The sequence below is a fragment of the Equus caballus genome, chromosome 7 (genome assembly GCF_041296265.1).
Source record: "Equus caballus isolate H_3958 breed thoroughbred chromosome 7, TB-T2T, whole genome shotgun sequence".
Taxonomy (NCBI): domain Eukaryota; kingdom Metazoa; phylum Chordata; class Mammalia; order Perissodactyla; family Equidae; genus Equus; species Equus caballus.
The window spans coordinates 89073995-89087762 of NC_091690.1; the positions used below are offsets into that span (position 1 = coordinate 89073995).

The 13768-nt window shown below is 36.3% G+C and overlaps 1 protein-coding gene across 6 annotated transcripts in view; it reads left to right on the forward strand.

Annotated features, from left to right (window-relative positions):
* The window catches only part of LDHC (lactate dehydrogenase C), a 38418-nt gene that overhangs the window by 12957 nt on the left and 11693 nt on the right, over positions 1–13768 (forward strand). The window lies entirely within an intron of this gene.

Genomic DNA, 13768 nt, shown 5'->3' on the forward strand with positions numbered 1-13768 from the left:
CTGCTGTTTTCTATAGTAGCTGTACCAATTTACATTCTCCCTGACAGTGCACAAGGGTTCTCTTTTTCCCACGTCCTCGCAAACACGTCCTCTTAATGATAGTTATTCTAATAGGTGTGAGGTGATATTTCATTGTGGTTTTAATTTGCATTGTGGTTTTAATTTCCCTGATGATTAGTGATGTTGAGCATCTTTTCATTTACCTGTTGACCATTTGTATGTTATCTTTGGAAAAATGTCTGTTCAGTTCCTCTGCCCGTTTTTTTTCTATTTTATTTTTATTGAGGTTATGACAGTTTACAACCTTGTGAAATTTCAGTTGTACATTATTTTCAGTCGTGTTGTAGGTGCACAACTTCACCCTTTGTGCCCACCCTCCACCCCTCTTTCCCCTGGTAACCACTAATCTGTTCTCTTTGTCCACGTGTTTAACTTCCACATATGATTGGAGTCATATAGAGATTGTCTTTGTCTCTGGCTCATTTCGCTTAACATAATACCCTCAAGGTCCATCCATGTTGTTGTGAATGGGATGATTTTATCCTCTTTTATGGCTGGGTAGTATTCTATTGTATATACATACCGTATCTTCTTTATCCAATCATCACTCGATGCCTCTGCCCATTTTTTAATCAAATTGTATGTGGTTTTTTTGCTATTTTGTTTGAGTTCCTTAGATATTTTGGATGTTACCCCTTATTAGCTATAGGATTTGCAAATATTTCCTCCCATTCCATAGGTTGCATTTTCATTTTATTGACTGTTTCTTTTGCCATGCAGAAGCTTTTTAGTTTGATATAGTCCCACTTATTTTTTCTTTTATTTCTTGTGCTTTTGTGTCATATCTGAAAAATCATTGAGCAATGTCAAGGAGATTTTTCCCTGCTTTCTTCTAGGAATTTTATGATTTCAGGTCATATGTATAAGGCTTTAATTCATTTCGAGTTAATTTTTATGAGTGGTGTAAGAGAGGAGTCCAATTTCATTCTTCTTAATGTGAGTATCCAGTTTTCCCAGCATCACTTATTGAAGAGACTATCCTTTCCCCACTGAGTATTCTTGGCTCCCTTGTCAAATATTAATTGACCGTTTATGCAAGAGTTGATTTCTTGGCTCTCAATTCTGTTTCATTGTCTGTTTTTATGCCATTACTATACTGTTTTGATTACTATAGCTTTCTAATATAGTTAGAAATCAGGAAGTGTGTTGCCTCCAGCTTTGCTCTTCTTTCTCAGGGTTGCTTTGGCTATTTAGGATCTTTTGTGGTTCCATATGAATTTTAGGTCTGTTTTTTCCTTTTTTTTTTTTTTTAAAGATTTTATTTTTCCTTTTTCTCCCCAAAGCGCCCCAGTAAATAGTTGTGTATTTTAGTTGTAGGTGCTTTTAGTTGTGGCATGTGGGACGCCGCCTCAACGTGGCCTGATGAGCTGTGCCATGTCCACGCCCAGGATCCGAACTGGCAAAACCCTGGGCCGCGGAAGCAGAGCACGCGAACTTAACCACTCTGCCACGGGGCCGGCCCCAAGGACTATTTTTTCTGTTGCTGTGAAGAATGCCATTGGAATTTTGATAGGGATTGCATCAAATCCTATTAATTCTTCCAACCCATGAACATGGGATATCTTTCCATTTATTTATGTCTTCTTTAATTTCTTCCATCAAAGGCTTATCGTTTTTTTTTTTTTTTTTTTTTTTTTTTTTTAAGATTTTATTTTTTTTCCTTTTTCTCCCCAAAGCCCCCAGGTACATAGTTGCATATTCTTAGTTGTGGGTCCTTCTGGTTGTGGCATGTGGGACGCTGCCTCAGCGTGGTTTGATGAGCAGTGCCATGTCCGCGCCCAGGATTCGAACCAACGAAACACTGGGCCGCCTGCAGCGGAGCGCGCGAACTTAACCACTCGGCCACGGGGCCAGCCCCAAAGGCTTATCGTTTTTAGTGCACAGATCTTTTATCTTCTTGGTTAAATTTATTCCTAAGTATTTTATTGCTTTTGATACTTTTGTGAATGGGATTGTTTTCTTTGTTTTTAAGATATTTTGTTGTTAGTGTATAGAAACTCAACTGATGTCTGTATATTGATTTTGTATCCTGCAATTTTACAGAATTCATTCATCAGTTCCAACAGTTTCTTGGGCGGGGGTGGTCTTTAGGATCTTCTATAAATAAGAGCATACCATCTGCAAACAGAAACAGGTGTACTTCTTCCTTTCCAATTTAGATACCTTCTAATTATTTTTCCTGGCTAATTGCTCTGGCTAGGACTTCCAGTACCATGTTGAATAGGAGTGGTCAGGATGGGCACCCTTGTCTTGTTCCTGATCTTAGAGGAAAAGCTTTTATGTTTTTACCTTTGAGTATGATGTTGGCTGTGGGCTTGTCATATACGATTTTTGTTATGTTGAGGTACATTCATTCTCTAGCCACTTTGTTGAGAGTTTTTATCATGAAAAGATGTTGAATTTTGGCAATTGCTTTTTCTGCATCTATTGAGATGATCATGTAATTTTTATCTTTCATTCTATTAATGTGATGTGTCACATTGATCTATTTGCATGTGTGAAACTGTCCTTGCATCCCACCTGATCATGGTGTATGATCCTTTTAATGTGGCGTTGAATTTGGTTTGCTAATATTTTGTTGAGAGTTTTTGCATCTATGTTCATCAGGGAAATTGACCTGTGTTTTTCCTGTTGCATCATTATCTGGCTTTAGTATGAGAGTAAGGCTAGCTTTGTAAAATGAGTTTTGAAGTGTTCCCTACTTTTCAAGTTTCTGGAAGAGTTTGAGAAGGATTGGCATTAGTTCTTCTTTAAATGTTTGGTAGCGATCACCAGGGAAAAACCTGGTCCTGGGTTTTTCTTTGTTGGGAGACTTTTGATTATTGAGTCAATCTCATTACTTGCTATTGATCTGTTCATATATTCTGTTTCTTCAGGATTTACTCTTAGTAGGTTTATGTTTCTAGGAATTTATTCATTTCTTCTAGGTTATCCAATTTGTTGGCGTATATCCTCCTGTTCACGGTAATCTCTTAAGACCCTTTGTATTTGTTTGGTATCAGTTGTAAGGTCTCCTCTTTCATTTCTGATTTCATTTACTTGAGTCTTCTCTCTTTTTTCTCAGTCTAGTCAAAGATTTGTCAATTTTGTTTATCATTTCAAAAAAATAGCTATTAGTTTTGTCAGTCTTTTCTTTTCTTTCTTTTTTTTTTTTAATTACCACATCAAGTTTTTTTTTTTTTTAAGATTTTTAAAATTTTTTTCATTTTTCTCCCCAAAGTCCCCCGGTACAAAGTTGTATATTCTTAGTTGTGGGTCTTTCTAGTTGTGGCATGTGGGACGCCGCCTCAGCATAGCTCGATGAGCAGTGCCATGTGCATCCAGGATTCGAACCGACGAAACACTGGGCCGCCTGCAGCGGAGTGTGCGAACTTAACCACTGGGCCACGGGGCCGGCCCCTGTCAGTCTTTTCTATTGTCTGTTTTGTCCCTAATTTATTTCCTCTCTGATCTTTGTTATTTCCTTCCTTCTGCCAACTTTGGGCTTAGTTTGTTCTTCTATTTCTGGTTTCTTTGAGTATAAAGTTAGGTTGTTTATTTGAGATCTTTCTTTTTTCTTAGTGTAGGCATTCAATGCTATAAACTTCCCTCTAAGAACTGCCTTTGCTTTGTCCCATAAATTTTGCTATGTTGTGTTTCAATTTTAATTTGATTTCCCTTTTGATTTCTTCCTTGACTCATTGGTTGTTCAGGAGTGTGTTGTTTAATTTCCACAGGTTTGTGAACTTTCCGGTTTTCCACTGTTACTGATTTCTAGTATATAACATTGTTGTTAGAAAAGATACTTGGTATGATTTCAATCTTCCTAAATTTGATAACTTGTTTCTGATCTATTATATGATCTATCCTGGAGAATGTTTTGTGTACACTTGAGAAGAATGCGTATTCTGCTGCTGTTGGGTAGAATGTTCTGTTAATATTCTGTATATGTCTGTTAGGTCCATTTGGTCTAAAGTATAGTTCAAGTTCAACATTTCCTTATTGGTTTTCTGTCTGGATGATCTATCCATTGTTGAAAGTGGAGGTATTAAAGTACCCTACTATTATTGTATAGTTGGTACTTCTCCCTTAAGATCTGTTAGTATTTGCTAAATATATTTAGGTGCTCTGATGTTGGGTGCATGTATATTTATGATTGTGATATCTTCTTGATGAATTGACCCCTTATCATTATATAATGATCTTCTTTGTTTTATGGTTTTTGGCTTAAAGTCTATTTTGTCTGATATAAATATAGCTACCCCTGCTCTCTTTAGCTTTCCACTTGCAAGGAATATCTTTTTCCATCCCTTCACTTCACGCCTCTGTGTGTCCTTAAAGCTGAAGTGGGTCTCTTGTAGGCAGCACATAGTTGGGTGGTGGTTTTTTAATCCATCCAGCCACTCTATGCCTTTTGACTAGAGAATTCAATCCACTTATATCTAGAGTAATTATTGATAGGTAAGGACTTACTAATGCTATTTTATTAATTGTTTTTTGGCTGTTTTTTAGTTTTCTGTTCCTTTCTTCCTCTCTTGCTACCTACCTTTGTAAATTGGTGACTATCCTTAGTAGTATGCTGTGATTACTTTCTCTTTATCTTTTGCCTATATACTCTAGATTTTCGTTTGTAGTTACCATGAGGCATACATAAAACATGTTATAGATGTAACCGTCTATGTTACACTGATAATAACTTATCTTTGATCACATACAAAAACTCTACCCTTTTACTCCTCCCTTTTAAGTTTTTGATGTCATAATTTATTTATTCATTCTCTAACATTTTTATTAAAGTTTAATTGACATACAGCATCATATTAGTTTCAGATGTGCATCATAGTGATTCAGTATTTATATACATTATGAAGTGATCACCACTAATCAGTCTAGTTACCATGTGTCACCATACAAAATTATTACAGTATTATTGACTATATCCCTATGCTGTGCCTTACATTCCCAAGACTTATTTATTTTATAACTAGAGGTCTGTACCTCTTAATCCCCTTTACCTATTTTGCCCAACCCCCTCTCCTCTGGCAACCACCAGTTTGTTTTCCGTATCTATGAGTCTGTTTCTGTTTTGTTTTGTTTGTTCATTTGTTTTGTTTTTTAGATTTGATGTCACAATTTACCTTTTTTTATATTGTGTATTCATTAACAAATTACTGTAGTTATAGTCATTTTTAATACTTTTGTCCTTTGACTTATTAGAATTAGGTAGTTAATATACCACCAAATTGTAGTATTAGAGTATTCTGAATTTGACTATATGCTTATCTTTACCAGCGTGTTGTGTATTTTCATGTTACTAATTAGTATCCTTTCATTTCAGCTTGAGGAGCTCCTTTCTGCATTTCTTGTAAGGCAGGTTTAGGGATGATAATCTCCCTAAGCTTTTGTGTGTCTGGGAAAAATGTTATCTTTCCTTCCTTTCTGAACGACAACTTTGCTGGATAGAGTTTTCTTGGTTGGCAGTTTTTTCTTTCAGCACTTTGAATTTACCATCCCATTCTCTCCTGGCCTGGAAGGTTTCTCTGAGAAATCTGCTGATAGCTTTATGGGAGCTGTCTTGTAAGTTATAAGCTTCTTTTCTCTTGCTGCTTTTAAGATTCCCTCTTTGTCTTTGATTTTTGACAGTTTTTTAACAGTGCGTCTTGGAGAGGCTCTCTTTCATTTGAGTCTGTTTGGTGTCCATGAGCTTCATGGACATGGGTATCCAAATCTCTCCAGATTTGGCAAGTTCTCAGCCATTATCTCTGTAAAGAAGCTCTGCCCCATTCTCCCTCTCTTCTGGGTCTCCAATAATGTGCGTATTTTTTCTTTTGGTGAAATCTAATAGATCACGTAGACTGTTTTCACTCTTTTTCTTCCTTTTTTCTCTGTTCTTCTCTGGATAATTTCAAGTGTCCTCTCTTCTTTTTTTTTTTTAAATGTAGTTTTTATTTTATTTATTTTTTTTTGAGGAAGATTATCACTGAGCTAACATCTGTGCCCATCTTCCTCTATTTTATATGTGGGACACCTGCCACAGCATGGCTTGATAAGCAGTACATAGATCTGTGCCTGGGATCTGAACTGGTGAACCCCGGGCCACCAAAGCAGACTGCACAAACAACGGCTATGCCATCAGGCCAGCCCCTCAAATGTCCTGTCTTCTAGTTCACAGATTCTTTCTTCTGCTTGATCCATTCTGATGGTGATGCTCTCTATTGCAGTTTTCATTTCTTTGATTGCATTCTTCAGCTCTAGAATTTGGTTCTTTTTTGTGATGTCTATCTCTTTGTTAAATTTCTCATTCTGTTCATGTATTGTTTTCCTGATTTCATCGAATTATTTTTCTGTGTTTTCTTTTTTACTTTGTTTTTGGTGAGGAAGCTTTGCCCTGAGCTAACATCTGTGCCATTCTTCCTCTATTTTGTATTTGGGGTGCCTCCAGAGTATGGCTGATGCGTGGAGTAGATCCATGCCTGAGATCTGAACCCATGAATCTGGGCCACCAAAGCAAAGCACGCAGAACTTTAACCACTTGGCCATGAGGCTGGCTCCCTGTGTTTTCTTGTAGCTCATTTAGCTTCCTTGAAACAGCCATTTTGAATTTTTTATTGGATAAATCACAGATCTCTGTGTCTTTGGGGTTGGTTACTGGAAGATTATTGTGATCCTTGGTGGTATCACGTTTCCTTGATTTTTCATGTTTCTTGAAGTCTTGTGTTGCTGTCTTTGCGTTCAAAGTAGTAGTCACCTCCTCCAGTCTTTACCAGCCGACATCAGGTGAGAAATGCCTTCTGTCAGCCCTGCTAGGGATTCTGAGGCTTTCTCAGACATTCTATGTATATGTCTACTCTATGCTTCTTACTCCCTGTTGTGGCAGAATTCTTAAACCTGTATGCCTTCTCTCAACCCTCAGTGTAGTAGACCAGGTGCTGACAGCCTCCTTTTGCTTTCCCATGGACGTAGCTAAAGCTTAAGTTTGTGGTCTCTGCCTGACCTACAGACTCAGACTGGCTTTCTGCCTTTTTCCCCTGTGTTTGCTGGCTGTTTGCCAAAGCTCGCACTTGTTGCCATTCATAGTGCACACAGGGAGCCAGCTACAGGGGGTGCATGTGGGGGGAGGTCCATGGAATGCTGGGGGTGCCCATGGGTTAGTTGTGGGGATCTGTGGGCAAGGCATCCCCAGTGGCTCATGAGTGGGCATCCTGATGAAGTCCAGACAAAGTTGGTAGAATCCACATCCCTTTAATGTTCTCTGAGATTTCTGTCTGCCGCTGTCCCATCTTCTTCCTCCTCCCTCCCCCAGTCACGCAGCTTAGGACTTTGTGTTCTGGATCGCGGGAGAGAGAAGTGGGTCTCTTCAACAGTGATCTGCACACCTAGGGAAGCTGGATGCTTACTCACACGTTCTCATTTTCCCCCATGAGAGTAACCATGGGCCATAAAGGGCATGGAGCTATGCTGCCTTGAGAGAGGAGTGATATAGGTAAAGTCAAACTGTTCCTCTTATCCTCTCCAATGCATCCAAACTCACTTTTTTTTTTTTGCTCCAGTGATGTGCTGGAACTTCTTTGCTGGAAACCTGGACTTCCACAAAGGCTGTCTTGTCTGTGAGTGATTGTCTAAGACATGTTCTCCAGGGGCTCCTGGACTGCAGCCAAGATGGGCTGGAGCTGGCTCATAGGCCACTGTGGCATCCACAGCCTGGACTGAGGGCTGTATGCCTATTACCTGACACTTGGGTGGGAGAGGCTCCTCCCGGCTCCCCTGGCAAATGGTGCTGGATCCCACAGCTCACGCAAAGGCACTTTTGTCCATGTATAGATGCCAAATTGTTGTTGTTAACGGGGGCTTGGGGGGCTTACAAATGAGGTATGTCTTATTTGGCCTTGCTGACATTACTCCAAAATGGGTTTTGATAGATGTAGTCACTCATGAAACCACCACCATAATCAAGATAAGAACATTTCCATTACGTCTCAAAGTTTTCTTGTATCTCTTTGCATCCCTCATTCCACCTCTGGCTCCTTTATCTGGAATTTTATATAAATGAATCATATTGAATGCAGTCTTTTCTGTCTGGCTTCTTTCACCCAGCATGATTATTTTGGGATTCATCCATGTTGTTGGGTATATCAGTGATTTGTTCCTTTTTATCGATGAAGAGTAATGATTCTTTTGTTTATACATTTTAAATACTCATTTGTTTATCCATTCACCTGTTGATAGATATTTAGGTTACTTCCAGTTTTTGGCTATTATGAATAAAGCTACTGTAAACATTTGTGAATAAGTATTTGCGTGAATATATGTCATTGTTTCTCTCGGTAAATACCTGAGAGTAAAATAATGGGTTATATGATAGGTATATGTTTAACTCTATTGGAAACTGCCAAGCAGTTTTTCAGAGTGATCATTCCATTTTGCATTCCTGTCAGCACTGTAAGAGAGTTCTAGTTGTTTCACATTCTTGCTGACATTTAGTGTCATTAGTCTTTTCAATTCTGGACATTCCAATATCATTATGGCTTTAATTTGTATTCCCTTGATTATCAAAGATGTTAAACATCCTTCCATGTGTTCATTGGCTATTAGTATATTTTCTTTTGTGAAGGGTCTATTTTAAATATTTTGCCCACATTTAAAAATTAGATCTTTTGTCCTTGAATTATTGAATTAAAGAAGTTCTTTATATATATGGACTACAAATCCCTTCGTCAGATATAAATATTGCGTATAGTTTCTCTCAATCTGTGGCTTGCCTTTTTGTGTTCTTGATGTTAATAGTATCTTTTGAAGAGTAAAGTTTTTAATTTTGGTGAGGGCTAGTTTGTCAATTTCTTATTTATATTTCATGCTGTTTTGAGTCCTGGCTAAGAAACCTTTGCCTTCCCTTAAGTCTGAAGGTTTGCTCCTATATTATTTTCTATAAGTTTGATAGTTTTATCTTTTATATTTAGGACTATGATTCACTTCATATTAATTTTAGTGTTTGATGTGAGGTAAGTGTCCATGTTCATTTTTTCAATAGTGATATCCAGTTGTTGTAGCAACACTTGTTGAAAATACTTTTTTCGCATTTGAATTGCTTTGACAACTTTGTTGAAAATTATTATGTATGTGGGTCTATTTCCGGATTGTCTATTTTTTCCATTGATCTCCATGTATATTGTTATATTATTTTGTTATTTCCATACTATATTCATTACACTAAATCTTTAAATCAGTTAATGTAAATTCTCTTTGTTCTACTTTTCTAAAATTACTTTGGATATTATATATTGTTTGTATTTCTACATTAATTTTAGAATTAGCTTACCAATTTCTGTATAAACACACACTGGAATGTTAATTGGTATTGTGTTAGATCTATAGATAAGTTTGGAGAGATTGATATCTTAACACATTGAATCTTCTAATCCATGAATATGGTATATCTCTATTATGTCTTCTTTATTTTCTTTTAGCAATGTTTTATAGTTTTCAGAGTATAGGTCTTGCACAAATTTTGTTAAATTATCCCTAAATATTTCATATTTTTGATGCTACTATAAAAGGAATTGTTCTTTATATTTCGTTTTCTAATTGTTTATTGCTAGTATATAGAAATACTATGGGTTTTTATGTATTGACATTGTATCTTGTAACATTGCTAAATTCACTTATTGATTTTAGTAACTCTCTTTAAATTCTTAGTACATTCTCTGTACATTATTATGTCATCTGCAAACACAGTTTTACTAGATTTAATTCTTCCTTTCCAACTTGAAGACCTTCTTATTTTCTTGCCTCATTTCACTGGTCAGGACCTCCAGTGTGATGGTGAATATAGGTAGTGACAAGAGACAAATCTGCATGACCCTGGAGGCCTGTTTCCTCCCTCCTGTTGGTAGCTTAACAGAGAGCTGAGTCAGCTGAACTGAGCCAGCCTGTGGAGGGACAGCAAGTCCTTAAGCTGATGTTAGCGTTCCTGGCCTGCAGGTTCTTTTTAGGGCCCTCGGTATGTAGACCTTGGCCTTGGAAATGCATACTCCTTACCATTGTTCCTGGACCCAGCTATTCCTTGATAAATTCCTTGTTACTTAAGGAAACTAGGGGTTCCCTTCCCTCTCTAAAGCTAACATATGGATATGTAACAGTGTGTTGGTGTGTGTGTGGGGTGCTCATTCTTGCTCTTGGAGGAGTTTCAAGAGAACATCCAGCTTGCCAGCCAACAGAGGCTTCTCTGTGCTTGGCCATTTTGTATACAGAAGATCTGCGCCTAACCTATGCTGTGGAATAATTAGGGTTCAGTGTACAGAGTATGGTTCCCTACTTCTCTGCTTCTAAGGTTTTCTCCAATAAACACTATTTATAGCTATACCCTCTGGTATTAGTGGTCTGTGTCCATGACACCCTTACACAACAAGAGTTGAGAGGACACCTGCTTGCCTAGTTCCTTATCTTATGGGGAAAGCATTCAGTCTTTCATCATTGAGAAGGAAGTTTGCTGTGAGGTTTTTATGAAATTCCCTTCTCTTCATAGTTGCAGAGAGTTTTATTTTTTTATTCATGAATGAGTGTTGAATTTTGTCAAAAGCTTTTTTCTGCATCTATTGACCCCTTATTATATAATGTCTTTCTTTGTCTCTAGTAATAATTTTTTAGTTAAAGTCTATTTTTTTAATGTGGTAAAAATACACATAACATAAAATTTACCATTTTAACCATTTTAAAATGTATAATTCAGTGGCAATTAAGAACATTTTATTTTGTGCAACTGCTGCCACTCTCTAGAGCTCAGACTTTTTCGTCATCCCAAATGGAAACCCTGTGCCCATTAAGCAGTTACTTTCCATTCCCCTCCTCCATCCCCTGGCAAACACTCATTTGCTTTCTGTGTCTATGGATTTGCCTATTCTGATTTTTTAATATAAATAGGATCATACAATATGTATCCTTTTGTGTCTGGCTTCTTCACTTAATGTTTTCAAGTTTCATCCATGTTGCAGCATGCATCAGTACTTCATTCCTTTTTATGGCTGATTAATATTCCACTGCATAGATATATCACATTCCATTTATCCATTCATCAGTTGACAGACATTTGAGTTGTTTCTACTTTTTGGCTATTGTGAATAGTGCTGCTATGAACACTCATGTACTAATTTTTGTTTGAACACCTGTTTTCAGTTCTTTTGGGTATATACATTGGAGTGGAAATATTGGGTCATATGGTACATTTTTAGTTAGTATGTAATTGCCAAACTGTTTTCCATAGTGGCTGTACTATATTACATGCCCATCAGTAATGTATAAATGTTCCAGTTCTCCATATCCCCACCAACACTTGTTATTTTCTATATTTTTAAATTTTAGCTATCCTAGTGGATGTGAAGTATTACCTTGTTGTGGTTTTGATTTGAATTTCCCTAGTGCCTAATGATGTCAAACACCTTTTCAACGCCTGTTGGCCACTTGTATATTTTCTTTGGAGAAACATCTATTAAAATTCTTTGTTCATTTTTACATTGGGTTGTTTGTCTTTTGGTTGTTGAGTAATAATAGTTTTTTATATATTCTGCATGCAAGATTCTTATCAGATAACATGATTTACAAATATATTCTCCCGTTCTGTTGGTTTTATTTTCACTCTCTTGATAGTGTACTTTGATGCACAAAAATGTTTAATTTTGATTAAGTTCAATTTATCTATTTTTCCTTTTGTTACTTATGCTTTTGGTGTCATACTGAAGAAATCATTGCCAAATCCAAGGTCATGAAGATTTATCCCTGTGTTTCTAGCTTTTATATTCAGGTCTTTGATCCATTTTGAATTAACTGTGTACATGATGCGAGATAACGGTCAAGCTTCATTCTTTTGCATGTGGATGTCCAGTTGTCCCAACAACTTTGCTGAAGAGATTATTCTTTCCCCCTTGAATGGTCTTAGCACCCTTGTCTAAAATAAATTGACCGTAGGTGAGTGGGTTTATTTCTGGACTCTCAAGTCGTTTTCATTAGTTGAGATGTCTTTCCTTATGCCAGTATCATACTGTTTTGATTACTGTACCTCTATAGTAGGTTTCAAAATCAGGAAGTGTGAATCCTTCAGCTTTGCTCTTCTTTTTCAAGATTATTTTCACTATTTAGGTCCCCTTGTGATTTCACATGCATTTTTTCATTTCTTCAAAAAAGCCCATTGGAATTTTGATAGGCATTGAATTGAATCTGTAAATTGCTTTGGATAGTGTTGCCATCATAACAATAGTAATTTTCCCAATTCATGAATGTAGGATGTATTTCCATTTATTTGTCTTCTTTAATTATTTTCAGCAATGTTTTGTAGTTTTCATGTACAAGTCTTGCACTTCCTTGATTAAATTTATTCCCAAATATTTTATTATTTTTGATTCTACTGTAAATTGAATTTTCTTATTTTCATTTTCAGATTGTTCATTGCTAGTGTATACAAATACAACTGATTTTTGTGTTGCTCTTATATCCTGCAACTTTACTGAATTCATTTATTAACTCTAATAGATTTTTGTGTGTGTTTGTCGATTCTATAGAATTTTCTATATATAGGATCATGTCATCTGCAAATAGAGATAGTTTTACTTATTTCTTTCCAATTTGGATACCTTTTATTTCTTTTTCTTGCCTAATTACAAGTGGCTCGCTTTAGATTTAAAGATACAAATAAATTGAAAGCAAAAGGATGGAAAAAGATATTTCATATAAACAGGAAAGAAAAGAGAACTGGAGTGGCTTTACTGATATCAGAGAAATTATACTTTAACACCTAAAGTTGTTATTAGAGCCAAAGAAGAATATTATATAATGATGAAAGGGTTAATAGATGCTGAAAAAGCATTCAGCAAAATTCAGTACCCAATCATGATTTTTAAAAGAATCTCTCAGTAAACTATGAGTAGAAGGAAATTTCTTCAATTTGATAAAAGATATTTATGAAATATCATACTCAATGGTGAAAGACTGAATGGTTTCTACCCTAAGATAAGGAATAAGACAAGGATGCCTGCTTTCACCACATCTATTCAACATCATGCTGGAAGTTCTAGCCAGAGTAATTGAACAAAAATTTACCAAATACTTTAAATTGACTATTTTAACTATGTTTAAAGAGCTAAAGCAAATCATATCTAAAGAACTAAAGGAACTATGAGACTGATGTCTCACCAAATAGTCAATATTAATAAGTAGATAGCAATTATAAAAAGGAACTAAATAGAACTTCTCAAATTGAAAAAATTTAACTGAAATGAAAATTCACTAGTGGGGCTCAGTAGCAGATTGAGAAGGCAGAAGAAAGAATCAGTGGACTTGAAGATAGGTTAGTTGTTCAATGTCTGGGCTTCCTCAGGGACAGTTTCTATTCTTGCTTTTTCCTTTGTATGGTTCCTACTTCCTTTTTTATTTCATGCCTTGTAATTTTTGTTGAAAACTATACATTTAAAAACTTAGAATATGAAAACTCTGTAAATGTAATTCTCTCCTCCCAGGGTTTGTTTTTATTGATGCTTGCTGTAGTTGTTGTTTGTTTGTTTCATGACTTTTAGGAACTAATTCTATAAAGTCTGTACTCTATGTGGCCATAGTAGTCTTTTCCCCATTTATTTAGTGGTCAGCTAATGATTGGATAGAACTTAACTGGAACCAAAAAATATTTCCCAGTCTTTGCTAGAGGGCTCTGTGTACATGTTGGGGCATGCCTTCAACACCCAGCCAG